This window comes from Sphaerodactylus townsendi, linkage group LG07, assembly GCF_021028975.2.
Source record: "Sphaerodactylus townsendi isolate TG3544 linkage group LG07, MPM_Stown_v2.3, whole genome shotgun sequence".
Lineage (NCBI taxonomy): Eukaryota > Metazoa > Chordata > Lepidosauria > Squamata > Sphaerodactylidae > Sphaerodactylus > Sphaerodactylus townsendi.
In genome coordinates, this window is record NC_059431.1 from 28,881,060 (window position 1) to 28,895,028 (window position 13,969).

Consider the following 13,969-nt stretch of genomic DNA (forward strand, 5'->3'; position numbering starts at 1 on the left):
AATTTCCTTTTCTTCTCCCTTGACAAAGGCTACATTTTATTGAGCTATCCTCTTTAGACAGCTGTGTTAATACAGTTACAAGTTGCTGAGAAACTAATCAAAGAAATGTCTAGGAAGAGGTTGGCTACTCTGATTTATATACACAGGGGTTAAAACAAAGATGAAGGTTTGTGATTTTAAAGATAGAAGAATCTTTGGTTGAGCAAGCTCATAACAGATGGTAAATTAAAGCCTGATAACCATTTTCTAACAGAATATACATTTTAAGGAGGGTACCCACATCTTTCTACTAGAGCTACATTCAATTGAGGTATAGCTTATATACATACAAATTCACACACTAAAAACTGCTTATCTTTGCAGTTAGAATGCAGGCACATGATTGGCATGGCGACTTGCTGCAATGCAACAGTTGCAGGTTTCTCTGGGAATTTATAAGTGCCACAGGGGCCTAATGCAGATTGGTACCACAAAAGCAGTGGGGAGAAGAGACTCCTGCCCATTTTTCTCCACCATTTCTCTAACTCAAAATGGCCAAGGGGAGGAAGCATTACTTACACAACCTAAGGGCGGCATGCATACTGAATACTTGCATACACATGATATGAACATATAGTTTATAATGTTTTAAGCCATTGTATTTAATCATATAAGTTATATGAGTGTAATTCACTGGGCACCAAGCACTTTAGAAACTTACTTTCGTTGGAAGAAACGAAACTCATAGAGCAGCCTGACACTGAGTTTTTCAGGTGGTTTGGGAAAACAGGGCCCCACCAAGGAGATAAGGAATTAGCAGAAGCTCACAAACACAGATAAGGTTGAAGTACTATAGCAACCGAGATCTCTGAACGGGGCAAGATGACATAGAGAATACACGCCCAATTGTAGAAAGCAAGGTGGGCTTTGGAGAGGAGTGGAGATTCAAATGGCAATGTGTACGTATTCCAAATCTAGCCAATGGTTAGAAGACAAGGAGGGATGTTTGTAAGAGGGTATAAATTATGTTACGCAAGCAACAGCCCCCTTGAACCTCCTCCCTGTAGCTAACAGAGGAGAGTTCCCTCTTCTGCGCAGAATTGAAACAACAAATCTCTGAACACTGAAGAAGCTTGTGGATGGTTATTTTTGTAACCGGTCAGAGCTTTTGCTCTGTGAACAGGGCCTTGCCCTGTGCCTATCACACAGTCATTGTGGAATGAATAACTGCCCTAAATCCATTTTAGGTAAGGAAAACAGCATGAAGGAAGCGAGAGCCCCTCCTCTTTCCATGCTGTAGTTCCGATTTCAGTCAGGGCCCTATGGCATGTCTGAATTGTGTTCCCTTGAGGAACTCAAAGCTGGCATCCTGCGGCAAATACCAATGGCAACTGTATAGTAGATGTAATGTGTAGTTTGGCCCAAAGCCTATCTTTTCTTCCAGACATTCTTTAGCTATTTTGCTAGGTATCCTTCAGTGCAGTTGGCAGTTCTAGATGGCACAAACCCTTTCGAATCTCACATATGTTTATCTAAAAACTCTTCAGGTCTTTGACATGTACCATAGTCATGCTGGCTTTGAGAACAGATTGGTAGAGCAGCAAGAAATGGAGGAATCTGTATAATGGCTGAGAAAATGAGCTGCAGTGTAAGAAATGCTGTGGAACGCAGGCAGGAAAATGATTTTTTGCAGTTGTCTTGCTTGTGGGTTTCCTGGAAGCACTTTGTTGCCTGGATTTGATGGGCCTTGGTCTGATCCAGCATAGCTTTTCTTGTGTTCTTATGATTCAGCCATCTGAGGGCAGGTGATCTTCCTCCAAGGAGCCTTCCACAGGAGAGTAGCTTACTAAAACAGTGCCTAAATCTCACCCTGTGCCCTATGGACAGCCTGGCTGGCCCCATCCCCAAACCATGTGGAGTTGAAGAGTGGGAGTAGTTGTCCTGCCCTGATCTCCATATAGAATGTGGAGTGGTATGGCCTGTTTGGGGCCAGCAGCAAACAAGCTGTACCACTCCAAAACTCCATGTGGAGCTCAGGAGGGGACGAGTTAATTGGGCCCATGATCAAACTCCACATGCAGTTCAAGGCGGGGCCAGCCCGCATGGCTCTCTCCCGAGCTCCATGTGGGGTTTGGGAACTGCATTTAACTGCCTCCCCCATATATTCCACTAGCTTTACTACCATCAGATCCTCTGAAGATGCCAGCCACAGATGCAGGCGAAACGTGAAAATGGTACTAGAGAAAATGGTACTAGAACATGGCCAAACAGCCCGGAAACCACACAACACCCCCGTGATTCCAGCCGTGAAAGCCTTTGACAATACATTAATCAATACATTTTTATGTATACATAATCAGTGTATTTTCATAATCATATGTATTCATAATCAGTGTCATGACCACATATACATAATCAGTGTCATGACCACACATACATAATTATGTACAAACCAAAGTCCATTTCTGTACAGTGCAAATAAAGAACTGTTTTGGCATAGTGCAGACAAAAAGAAAGCATTGCCTGGGAAAGCGGTTCTTTTTCCCATCTCCCCCCTTACTAGCTTTCCCTCATGCCTGCCATTTTCTCCCACTTGAGATTTTCCGTCTTGCCAGCCATTTGCTGAAAGTTTGCAGTGGAGGTTTCCTCAGCTTGCAACTCATCTGCCCACAATTTCACTGCATAAAGTACATCAATAAAGTTAGCTTGGACTGTCGTTTTTCCATTTTTTTTGTTTTGAGGGAAGTGTCCTTGAAGCTACAACTCAAATATTCACATATTGAAGATTCTCATATTGTGTCATTGTAGATTCAAAGATAACTCCCTCAAAAAAACAACAGGAAAATGATAGGTGCAGGATCATCAGTCCAAACTAGCTATATTCATCTGCTTTATACAGTGGAATTGGGGGCAGGTGAGCTGCAAGAAGAGAAAACCTCCAATGAAAACCTTCACCAAATGGTGGGTGGGATAGAGAATCACAACTGGGAGAAAATGGCGACCCTGACTGGCCCCCCTGCCGTGCTGGGGAGCGAGGCGCCTTGGAAAGCCCCGCAGAAGCCGGTTGCCTTGGCTGCCAGCTTCTGCGGGGCTTTCAAAAGCGCCTCGCCCCCCTGCCTTTTGGCCCGGCCCTCCACAATATTTTCTGTTTCTTACGCGGCCCCATGGAAAAAATAATTGTCCACCCCTGCAGTAGAAGAACTTTGAATCAGGTGGGAAAAATAAGACATTTCCTGCTCTCCACACGACAAGCAGGAAACGTCTTAATCCTGTCTTGGGGGAGAAAGATTGCTAATTTAGTGTTTTCTCCAAAAAATCCAGATTGAGCAGAAATAAAACATTTTGAAGATGTCTTAGGGAAAAAGTTGTGCGGAGTTCTTCCCCAAAATGTTGTTGTTGTTGTTGTTGTTGTTATGATATCACCGCTGTTTTAATGAAATTTAGCTTGTTTTAATGTTGGAGTTTTTATGGGCTGTTGTTGTTTTACTTGTATGGTTTGCCCCCTAACTTGTTTGTATTAATTTTGTTGTACACCGCCTGGAGCCCCTCGGGGATAGGGCGGTATAAAAATTGAAATAATAAATAAATAAAAATAAATAAATAAAATGCTTTTTAAAAACATCCTCAAGACGTTCTATTTGTGCTATGCAAAAAGGTCTAATCTTTCGTTAATATGGTCATCCCTAACAGCTGCTTTACACTAGAGAATTCTGTGTACTATGTAGAAGTGGCACAGCCATAGTCTGTGAATTTTACTATGTGGTTCTTCTCTCTTCTCGTGTGTGATAATGTCAATCAAGTTGATTTTTGAAAGGAATATCTATCTAGCCCACTCCCCCAGGTGCCAGAAATGTGAAGGAAAATAAAGTGAAGGAAAATAAAAAACAGGAAGTGATGGAAACTTCTCTTGAGCTCCCCAAAAGCGCCATGTGTGCCAAAGGGAAAATTGTCCTTCCATTCTGCTCTTTGGCATGGAGGGCATGCTGTCATTGTACACATTGCCCGATAAGCATGTGCTAGTACCAACGCTGTTGGCTCTCCCCTTCCCACTGATTAACGGAAACCTTTTGAAACACTATTGGTGACACACAGCTTGAGCCAACCCCGCTATCAAAATTCAGAATTGCCCAACTGATGCCTGCGGAGAAGAAACAATTGTCAATAGATTCTCTGCAGGCTTTCGGAAACCAGCACTGTTCTCGAACTGTGCAAAGCAGATTCTCTTTCCCGTTTCATTCAGCTCAGGAGGCAGTTCCACAATCATACTCAGTTCTTTCTCCTGGCTGGATCATCATCTGAATTCGGGCGGCTGCGGGTGGGGTAATGAAAGGGGCCGTGCATAAGTGCCAAGAACTCCAAGGAAGTGCTGTAATTCATATAGTCCAACTTCACCCTGGAGCTTTACTAACATATTTGGCACGTAGCTATGGGACAGCTTCCCTTTTGTATAGCTGTGCTCTTTAATCAACATGCAATTAAAGAGAAGTAGTGTTTGGGTTGGAAAATCAGTTGCTTGGCCTGGAAGGTTTGCCTCTCTTTTTTTCTCCCTGCTAATAGAGCAGTTTCTTTCTGTTCAGTGTAAGACCCTTGCGTCCAAATGTTCCTTTAAAATATAGTACTTGATTCGTATACTAGTTGATGTGTGAGATACCAGTAATAATGATAATTAGTTGTGCAGTCTAAGTTTATTACTTGCCTACAGGGACATAACCTGCAGGACAGAATCATGTACGTTGATCCCTTCTAATTTTATTTGTTTCTTTAGCCACATTGGTAAATCTGCCTTCCTCCCACACAGCAGGACTCAAGAGGAGGAGGAGGAGGCGGTAACAGCAAGGAGTAAAACTAAAATGAAACCCAAGCTGGCTAAGATGAAAGAACAGTTCCCTCACCACAACAATCATAAGCTTTCAAACTTTGTAGACTGGTGCCAACATTTTTCAGGATAGCGCTCTTACACAACAGCCCTTCCTTAAAGCCAACAGGATGTGGGCTTTCCCCATGCCATGCCCTCAGGGAGGCTGCTCCAAACCAGGGTTGGGGGTATCTTACTGATTCAAGTATTCTGGCAAAGGGAGCACCATCCTTACCTTCAAGGAAGTGAGAGGAAGGCGTGGGGTTTGACCTCTGGCTGGTGGGAAGGGAGAGTCAGTTTGCATTCACACCTGGGTCTTGAGGCAGAAAGAGAGGCTGGCCCAAGGAGAGGGCATATATGGGCCCATGTCAGATTGGCCCTTCCTCTTTGGAAAAGCAAACTTTCCTGCATTACAATGAGCTCTGGGTTTTGGACAATTTGCACTGTAGAGACCTCTTGAGCAATGAAAATGAATCTGGACCCTTGAAGGTGACAAAAGCAGAGTATATCTAGCCAGGGTGAACAAAAGGGCTGGCCGGGTAGAGGCTTTTCCTCATACTTGGAGCAGGCTAGTAGACATTCAGGGAAGGTCAGCAAATGCTCCTCAGCTCACTTGGATGCCCAGACCCATCGGCAATTTCTCTCTTCCTGTCCTGTACTTATCAATAGCAGTCAAAGAGAAACACCACCGTTACATCAGAGCCTGGCCTACTGCTGATACCCCACCCAAGTCCCACACTGATGGACAAGACTGTGTGACTGAGAGGTGACTGGGGCAGGAAAGGCTGCCGCTGGGCTCAGATGGAGTTCTGGGCTCGCAGTGGTGCTGAGTGGGCCACATTCTGCCCTGCCCCGCTCTCTTAGGCCTCCCACTAGGAATCAGGGGGCTGGGCTGACTTGACACAGCATCAGGAAGAAGGGATGAGCCAACTGATGGTAACAGAAATCTGGAAGAACTGGTGAGGCCAACTGCTTCGTGGAAAGTAAGAGGAGGGTAGGGCTCAAGAGAGGGAAAGGCAAGTGAGTAGAGCAGGGGAGGGAAGAGGGTGCACCCAGTGGTGGGATCCAAAAATTTTAATAACAGGTTCCGATGGTGGTGGGATTCAAACAGCGGCACCTCCAGTCCCTATTGGGCAGGGAGGTTGCTTTAGTAACCCCTTCTCGGCACTCAGAAAAAATTAGTAACCACTTCTAGAGAAGTGGTGAGAACTGGTTGGATCCCACCTCTGGGTGTACCTGGTGAATGGGGTGGAACTAGAAGAATAAATAGAGAAGGAACCACCAGTGAGGGAGGAGAAGAGGGCATGCTGTGATTCATGGGGGTGGAAAACAGAGAGAGAGAGAGAGAGAGAGAGAGAGCGAGCAACTGAGTGCTGCGTGAAGCAGTACCCTGAGGAGAGGGAGCTAAGAAAGCTTGGCTCAGAGCTCCTATCCCTGTTCTGAGGCAGGTGGAGGTGATGGCAGAGGCTGTAGCAGGAGCGAAGGATGTGGTGGGAGAACCAGAATGTAACACCTCCCCAGATAGTGCTGCCAAACCTCCAGGAAATTCCCGAACGGGAATAGCCACCCTAGCAGTTGTCCTTCCTCTGCTTCCTATCTACCACTTCTTATATTTTTGTGTCTGCCTGCACATGGAGTTGTTCAAGAACAGTGTGTCACTCATGTTGCACTGGCTTCCTGCCCTTCGGGGGTATGTAGTAAGTACAGCCATCTCCCATCCTTCTGACTCACAGAGAAATAGCCCAGAATACTTTTGTTTATTATGGACAGCAATGGGAAGTGCTGCCAATTTGTGTCATGTTGGTTAATTAGAACAAAGAAATAACAGTAAACTAGAGGGCATTTAATAGCAAAAGTCTGCAAAAGAGAAGCATTTAACTGAAAACTATGGACAGTGACTAATAGCTTTCATGGTTATATTCCAACTGAAAGGAAGTATTGGAAATACTCATGTTAACCTATTTTTAAAAAAGACAAAAAAAGTGAAAATAGCAAAACACACAGGAAAGTGTTCTGCAGTGGTTTTCCAGAAACTCTGCCAAACATCCCTGTGTTTTGCTCCTCCAAAAGCACTCTTGTACCAAAAAATGGATGATTTGAAGGATTTCATTATTAGGTGCTTTGAAAGCCTGACAGCTACAAATATTGGCCCTGTGAAATCATATTCACTTCCAGAAACCACAGCATACAAGGCTTCTGTAAATTAACTTCTATTCCCAAGAGATTGTTTTGGGAACAGCACAGAGCCAACACAACCAAAGCCAGATTTTCACTGGGATTATTACAGCACTTTTCTCTTAGAAGCACATTGGCATGCTCCCTATTTTCTGCTCCTGATTTATGCATTCGGAAGTAGTTCCTTGGAAGTGTGAAATGCGCTGAAAAAATATTTTAATATCCCATCATTCTCTTACCCAGCGTGATTTCCTTGATCTATAAATTTGGAAATAACTTTCTGCAGTTCATTAATATCACATTTTGCAAGTCCAAGATTTGGTTTTGAGGTTTCTTTTGCATTGCTTGTTCAGTCTGTTTAGTCTCTCAAAACTGAACTTCCAGTTTTCTTATCACAACTGGAGATGGCTCTGGGGAGCCCTTTTTTTAAATTATGGAAACAGAGCAAGGGGGAAAAGTTTAGCCCCCTTTAGTCCTGTGGCTGTGGACCCCCTCCCTCACCAAGTGACCACTTTGATCAGGTTAACCAACTTCTGTAAAACTTCCTTGACTGGTCACCTGGGAACAATACTTACTCACCACAAGCCATAGTTTACTTTCAAATCAATGGATTGGATCCAGGTGAAATTGGCAGTTTTTGCGGTTTCCCCCTCCTATTGCAGATCCCCTTCTTGTCATTCCTTGGGGGCCTCTATCTCCCAAGGAGGATCATTTCATGGAGACCAGTGAGTTGCGGTGAGAGATGGAAGAAGGTTCCTTTCTGCTGATGGAAAATTTAGTCTGGATCCAGCCCAATGGTTGTATCCTAAAATGCTGTTCTGCTGGTATAAGAGGAGTTGCCACTTCTCTTGGTGGAGGAGGATAGAATGATGCTTTTTTATTTTTCACCTCTTCCTGCTGATCCCCACTTTATTCCATATTGTTCCTGATAATCCTTTGCCTTCAGAATAGACTTTCAGGGAATGCAGCAGGAAGTAGGGGAAGATCTTCCTCTATAGGATGCAGAGGCATAGCAAGGAGGGGGGAAGCGCCTGGTGCACTGGTGCATCCTCCACCCCTGCCCCGGAATGCCCTCGCCATACCCGCACAAGGGTGCATACCCAGTGTGTCACACCCCCTGTCCCCTTGGAGCTACGCCTCTGATAGGATGCCCTTCCATTGGTGGTACTTAAGATCCAATCACAGGGCAATAATTCCAAATATTACAGACTTTGAAAAATAAAACTTTACTTTGTTTTTATGACAAAAGGAATAACATATTTGCTTTTATCAACCCCAAAGTTATATTGTTTGACACTAATATGAGCCTCTTACAAGGATGTGAAAAGATCTGTCATCTTGCAAAATGATTGATGGCTACAGGAAAAATGGCTGTCAACAAATATAATATGTAATTTGGCTTTATAACATAATATGTATTTGACTGTATCAACCTCAAAAATATATCTTTTGACAGCAAAATGAGCATGAATTTTAAATACTGAAATACCCATATTCACCATCTTGGAAAATGGCAGTTAAAGGGGAAAAAATCCTAAAATTGGAATGTCTACCCAAGAAAATTTTGATGAAATAGTTTCCTGAAACTCACACAAACTATAGCTGGGACTGAGGTGTCATCCAGGCAGAGAGCTTTCCTCTCTCCTCAATACTTTTGCCATACCTGGATATTATCCAAATCATCAGTATGAAATTAGTCTTTAGTCAGCATGTTCTTCTCTACCATACAGTTGGACGGTCATCCTTCAGGCTAGTTTAGAGTACTAAAAGTATCTTACTGATAAATACAAATACTCAGGTATATTTAATCCTTTGCCGGTTACAACCTTTCCACTCCAGTAATGTAGCATGAAACCACAGTATTGTGCGCCCTCATCTATGGAGAGTTTGAGTATATAAGTAGAAGTAGAGAAAGGCACAATGGAGATAGAGAACCGTTTTTAATATAAAGGAATTTTCAAAGTACATTTGCAAAAGAAGTTCAGAGTTACAGCTGCATTCACAATTGTAAAAGAAAATTATATTTCGTTCCATTATTCATGGAGTCCTTGGGTGACTTGCAACAGAATTCATGAATTTATGCTAATTCTAAGCAATGAATTTATAAACTCATGGAGAGGAGGAACCACAATGGAACAAAGTGTGGGTAGATGCCATCTATAGCTTGCAGTGTGCAATGTGGGTGAATTTTTGCGTAGACCATATCTGGAAAACAGAAAGTTTTAAAGAAGCTTGTTTTTCAGAGTGTTGTGAAGTAATGCATTGTGTCCTTGTACAGACGGTTTAACCAAATTTAAATTTCTATTCTTAGGACACATTTCTCAGGAATGAGTGACTGCTCCTTATTTCATTTATTTACATTCTTTGGTTCCATACTTTTCAATGCTGGTTTTGTAAATTTGTATTCTGTACATGTGTTGTCTGTTGTATGCAATGTATACAGTACAAGAGGGAGAAACGTGAGGTGATTTCCCTTCTCCCATTATTCCCTCATTCCCTCTCCTGAAAGCCCCCCCCTCCTAGCTTCATTTCCACCCAGCAGTCAATCTACTTTTATCTGCCCATTTATATTCAGTTCTGCCTCCTTCCTTCCCCCAGCAGCTTGTACCAATGATACTAAGTCCATGTTGGCAAGCATGCATAGCAATTCCATGCTGATTCTGAGAGCCATTGCCAGCTGTGGTCGGGAAACCGAGTCAGGACTTATAAGTACAGCTGGTCTCACTTCTCTCCTGCATCCCTCAGCCTCCCATTACTATTACCTTCCCCATGTTCTCTACATTTTTAAATCCTCACATTATTTCTCCTCCTTCTGGCGCAACCTCCAGCAGATCCATTACTATTCCCATGCTATTTCCTTCCTTCTCTCCTTCTCCCCCATCTTCTGCTACATTTATAATTTATTTTCTTCATATATACTGCACCTTGCCCCACAGTGGGTGTTCAAAGCACCTTGAATCATTCTCCAATCCTCAATTTTATCATCACCTGTGAAGTACAGCGAGCTAAGAGAGCACGATTGGCCCAAGGTTACCTGGTTTAGCTTTTACAGTAGAGTGGGGATTTGAACCTTAGTCTTCCAGATCTTAGTCTGACCTCTAGGTTTCATGGTGCAGAAACAGCTCTGAAAGGGACTCTTCTTCCTCCAAATGCCTTTACTGACAGAAACCATGCCTAGCAACCCCCTCAATGGCCACTGGAAGGGCATTCATGTCTTACAGCTATGGACACCACTTCGATTATTTTGGTTTTTCAACCACCTAAGGTGAGTGTGTGTGTTTAGATTTCAGATTCTTAACTCCAATGTGTAACACTGACTTCTTTAAGGTAGCCAGCAGAGGAACCTTGCTCTACCTGCAAGGGTCCAATGAAAGTTCTCTGCCTGCGAGGGTCCAATGAAACTGATGGAAGGGCCCAATGGGATCTCTTCTGGAAAAAAAGACTGCCTCTTCTGAAAGAATTAAGAGGCTGCTTGAATTATAGCTTGGGCCCTAAGAAGAAAATGTTATTTAAACAAATCAAATTTCTGTGGCAAGGTAGACCAAATTAAATTAAGTAAATATAAATGAAACAAAAATAAGCAGAGCACTGGAGTATTGCTTTCCAGATTTTGTTTCTTATTTATTTGTTCTGTTGTGCCTTTAGTTAAAAACTACTTATTTTCAATATTGGTGTCTTCTGAAATTAAGTCAATTAGAATCTTGATTTGCTGGCAGTTTCAAAAATACATGCAGCAAATCTGATAAAATTGTCTAGCGAACACAGTTTAAAACCATCAGCTGCAATGAAGACAGTGGGGAAGAAAATTGCCCACCCCCTGCAACCATTCCCTTAATTAATTTCTGGTCCCACCCCAGAATTTTCCGCATTTAAGTTCTCTGGCCTTCTTCCTTCATTGCCATGGAAACTTGACATATCAGATCTGTCTAAAACACCACCATGAGTGAGTTTCTCCAAATCTGGCACCTTTCTTCAGTTAATTAGGTTACAACTCTACAAAGGAGGCTGTAAAACAGTCCTCTGCATTTTCAGGCTGCATCTGTGGACATAAGCGGATGAAATACAACCCTCTACCCCTTTTGTTTTCCCTGCTAGGGACCAATTTGGCTCCAAGACCATGGCCCACCCAGTTGAAATTAACTTTGAGAAAAAAAATTCAATATCTGCTGCCTGGGACTACAAAACAGGAGGCCTTTCGGACACCTGGCAGGCTAAGTAAGGTGCTTAGAAATACTCTAGCCAATGTGTCCCCTGATAGGAACTCTGGTTTCTCCATCAATGCTCTTCTTTTAAGGAACTCAGGGAAGCTCAGTGTAGACCCATGTCCCCAACATGCAGAGGTGGGATCCAGACCAGTGGTTCCTCACAGTGTCTCCTGGCGGAGAGTAGGTTGGCCACATTGATATTTGTGTGTGCCGCAGAGGAGGCCACTAATTGCGATTTTGCTTGGCACATGATTTTGCCTTTAGTTATGCCCCTCCCTCCCCAGTGGGTAGTAGCAAAGCATTGCAGAACTTCTTCTGAAGCAGTGCCTAGCAGGAGGTGCACCGGGCGCAGGTGGCAGCTTCGCGCACAGCGCAGCATTCGTTTCGCTGCCTCAGCGACCGGTGCAGCAGCGTAAGCTACGCCCCTCTGCTCACAGCGCCCTGCCCAGTAATGCTCCTCGCCTCTCGCTGTCGTGTCCTTCAGCGCCCAGGCCCCCACTACGGCGTCTTATGTGCCAGCTAGTTTGAATCCCACCACCATGGGAACCTGTTACTAAAATTTTTGGATCTCACCACTGCCAACATGGTGTTCAAATATTTTAAGAAAGTAGACCAGGCCCAGTGGGAACTTTTGCAGGGAAAGCAAAGGAGACTGTCAGGTGATGCATTATGATTTCCTCTTTCCTGCACTGCCCCCCCCCCCGCCCACTCTATAGTCAGTCCTCCCACTGTACCACCCACCTCCCTCCTATCCAACTTCCATTTGTGGAAGTTTGGAAGCTCTTGGGGATTTCAGGAGATTCTCCAAATGATTTTTTAAAAAATTTGCAGATAATAGTCTATTGAGAGAGCAGTGAACTTAAGAGTTTTATGGCTGCGGAGGAAAAGGCAATTGGCAAGCGTTTCAGCAAGACACTTCAGATTCATCACTGCCTGCTTGCCTGCTTGCCTTTGTGCTGTGTAAAGCTCACCCCAATGTGCTCCTTCTGACTTTGAAATTGTTCTTTACAGCTAATGATAAGAGGAGGCCTTCCTGCTATGTGCGTGTGAACCCACAAAGTCACCTCACTGTTACTTGTGACAACAGCCACATTCTGCTTCCTTGCACAAAAAACAGCTGTCAGTTTAGATTTCCGTAATTTTGTCAGGTTCCAACTTGGCCAACCAACAGTCAATATTCTGCGGGGGGGACCATCTGTGAAACAAAGCAATGGCCTCAGTGAAATGACAGCCCATAAAAAAGGCAGTTGAGGCATGATAATCAAGGGATATTCAGCTTTTAAGTCTGTACATTATAGATTCCTGGTATTTCCCTGAGCAAACGGGACACCAAGATCTAACTCCCTGACTACAGCGTTCATGCTTCAGAAGGCATCCTTTTTAAAAACTTGGCCTATGCATGCACATGTATCAAAATGATCCATGCATTCTCTCTCTCTTTCTCTCTCTCATTTGTGCTGGGGAAACCTGCGTTTTAAATTCTCAAAGATTAAAACTGGCCAGGAGGTTAAAATGCTAAGCAACTTGAATGACAGAACATTCTATTTTCCCATCAGCTTAAACTGTATTTCCCAAAAGACGTTGGTATTAATTTGTTTTTCTAAAATTTTGTTTTTTACATGCATCCATGTATCTCAGCACTGATCCTTACATTCATCTTCACAACAATCCTGTGAAGAAGGATTGAAAAAGCTGCCTTATACAAAATCAAACCATTGATTTAAAAGGGTAGTGTTAGCTTTTGATTGGAAGTGGCTCTCCAAGATCTTGGGAAGAGGTCTTTCACATCACCTGATCCTTATAGCCCAGTGGTTCTCAACCTTCCTAATGCTGTGACCCTTTAATACAGTTCCTCATGTTGTGGTGACCCCCAACCATAAAATTATTTGTGTCTTAGTTCCTAAGTTCCTTAGTTCCTAAGATATGTGTTTTCTGATTGTCTTAGGTGACCCCTGTGAAAGGGTCGTTTGACCCCCAAAGGGGTTGTGATCCTCAGGTTGAGAACCGCTGTTATAGCCTGAGATTCCAGGGACTCTAGCTGAGACCTTCCGCTATCAAAGCACTGAGCAACAGAACCTCCCACTGAAAGACAATGAAAGGCCTAACTCCATTCAACCTGCTTCAAGGTAAAACATTCTTTTTATTTTTTTATTTTCAACTAGCGGGCCCAGCCACGTGTTGCTGTGGCAATTGTCCTTCTCATCACAGTCCGCAACCCACACAGATGTCCATGCAGGTCAAATGATCCCCAGCATAGCCTTTTTGGGTGGTCAAATGGAATCCCTCTTTCCCTTTTCAATGCACATTGTTATATGGTGCTGTCTTGTTTTTTTAGTATAAGGTAACCCTTCCCATTCCACAACGGAACTGTCCAGAGTGCGCGAATCCCGCTGTCCATGAGGCTGGTTGACATGCACAGTCCTGGCTTGGGTAAGGCAGAACTGGGGCAAGGAGGCTATCCCAGTCAGGCAGCAGAGGCAGGTGGTGAGGCTGCCTTCAGATTTCGAGGCCAGCTCCCTGGGTTCCTTAAAGGGCCATGTGCAAAAGAAGCTGAGCCAGTAGTGTTGGTTCAAGCTCCCACCCCGTGTGGGATTTTCTTAGAAGAAAAGGGCAGGAACTCCAGCCTCGCTTTCTTAGTAAAAGCAGGAGCTGTGGTGAATATGGGTGAGGAAGTGGGTAAGTGGTGGTTGGATGTGAGGGAGGGCAGAGTGAGGTGTGTGAGGATGAGCCGGGGATGTAAGCGTTGTGTGTGGTA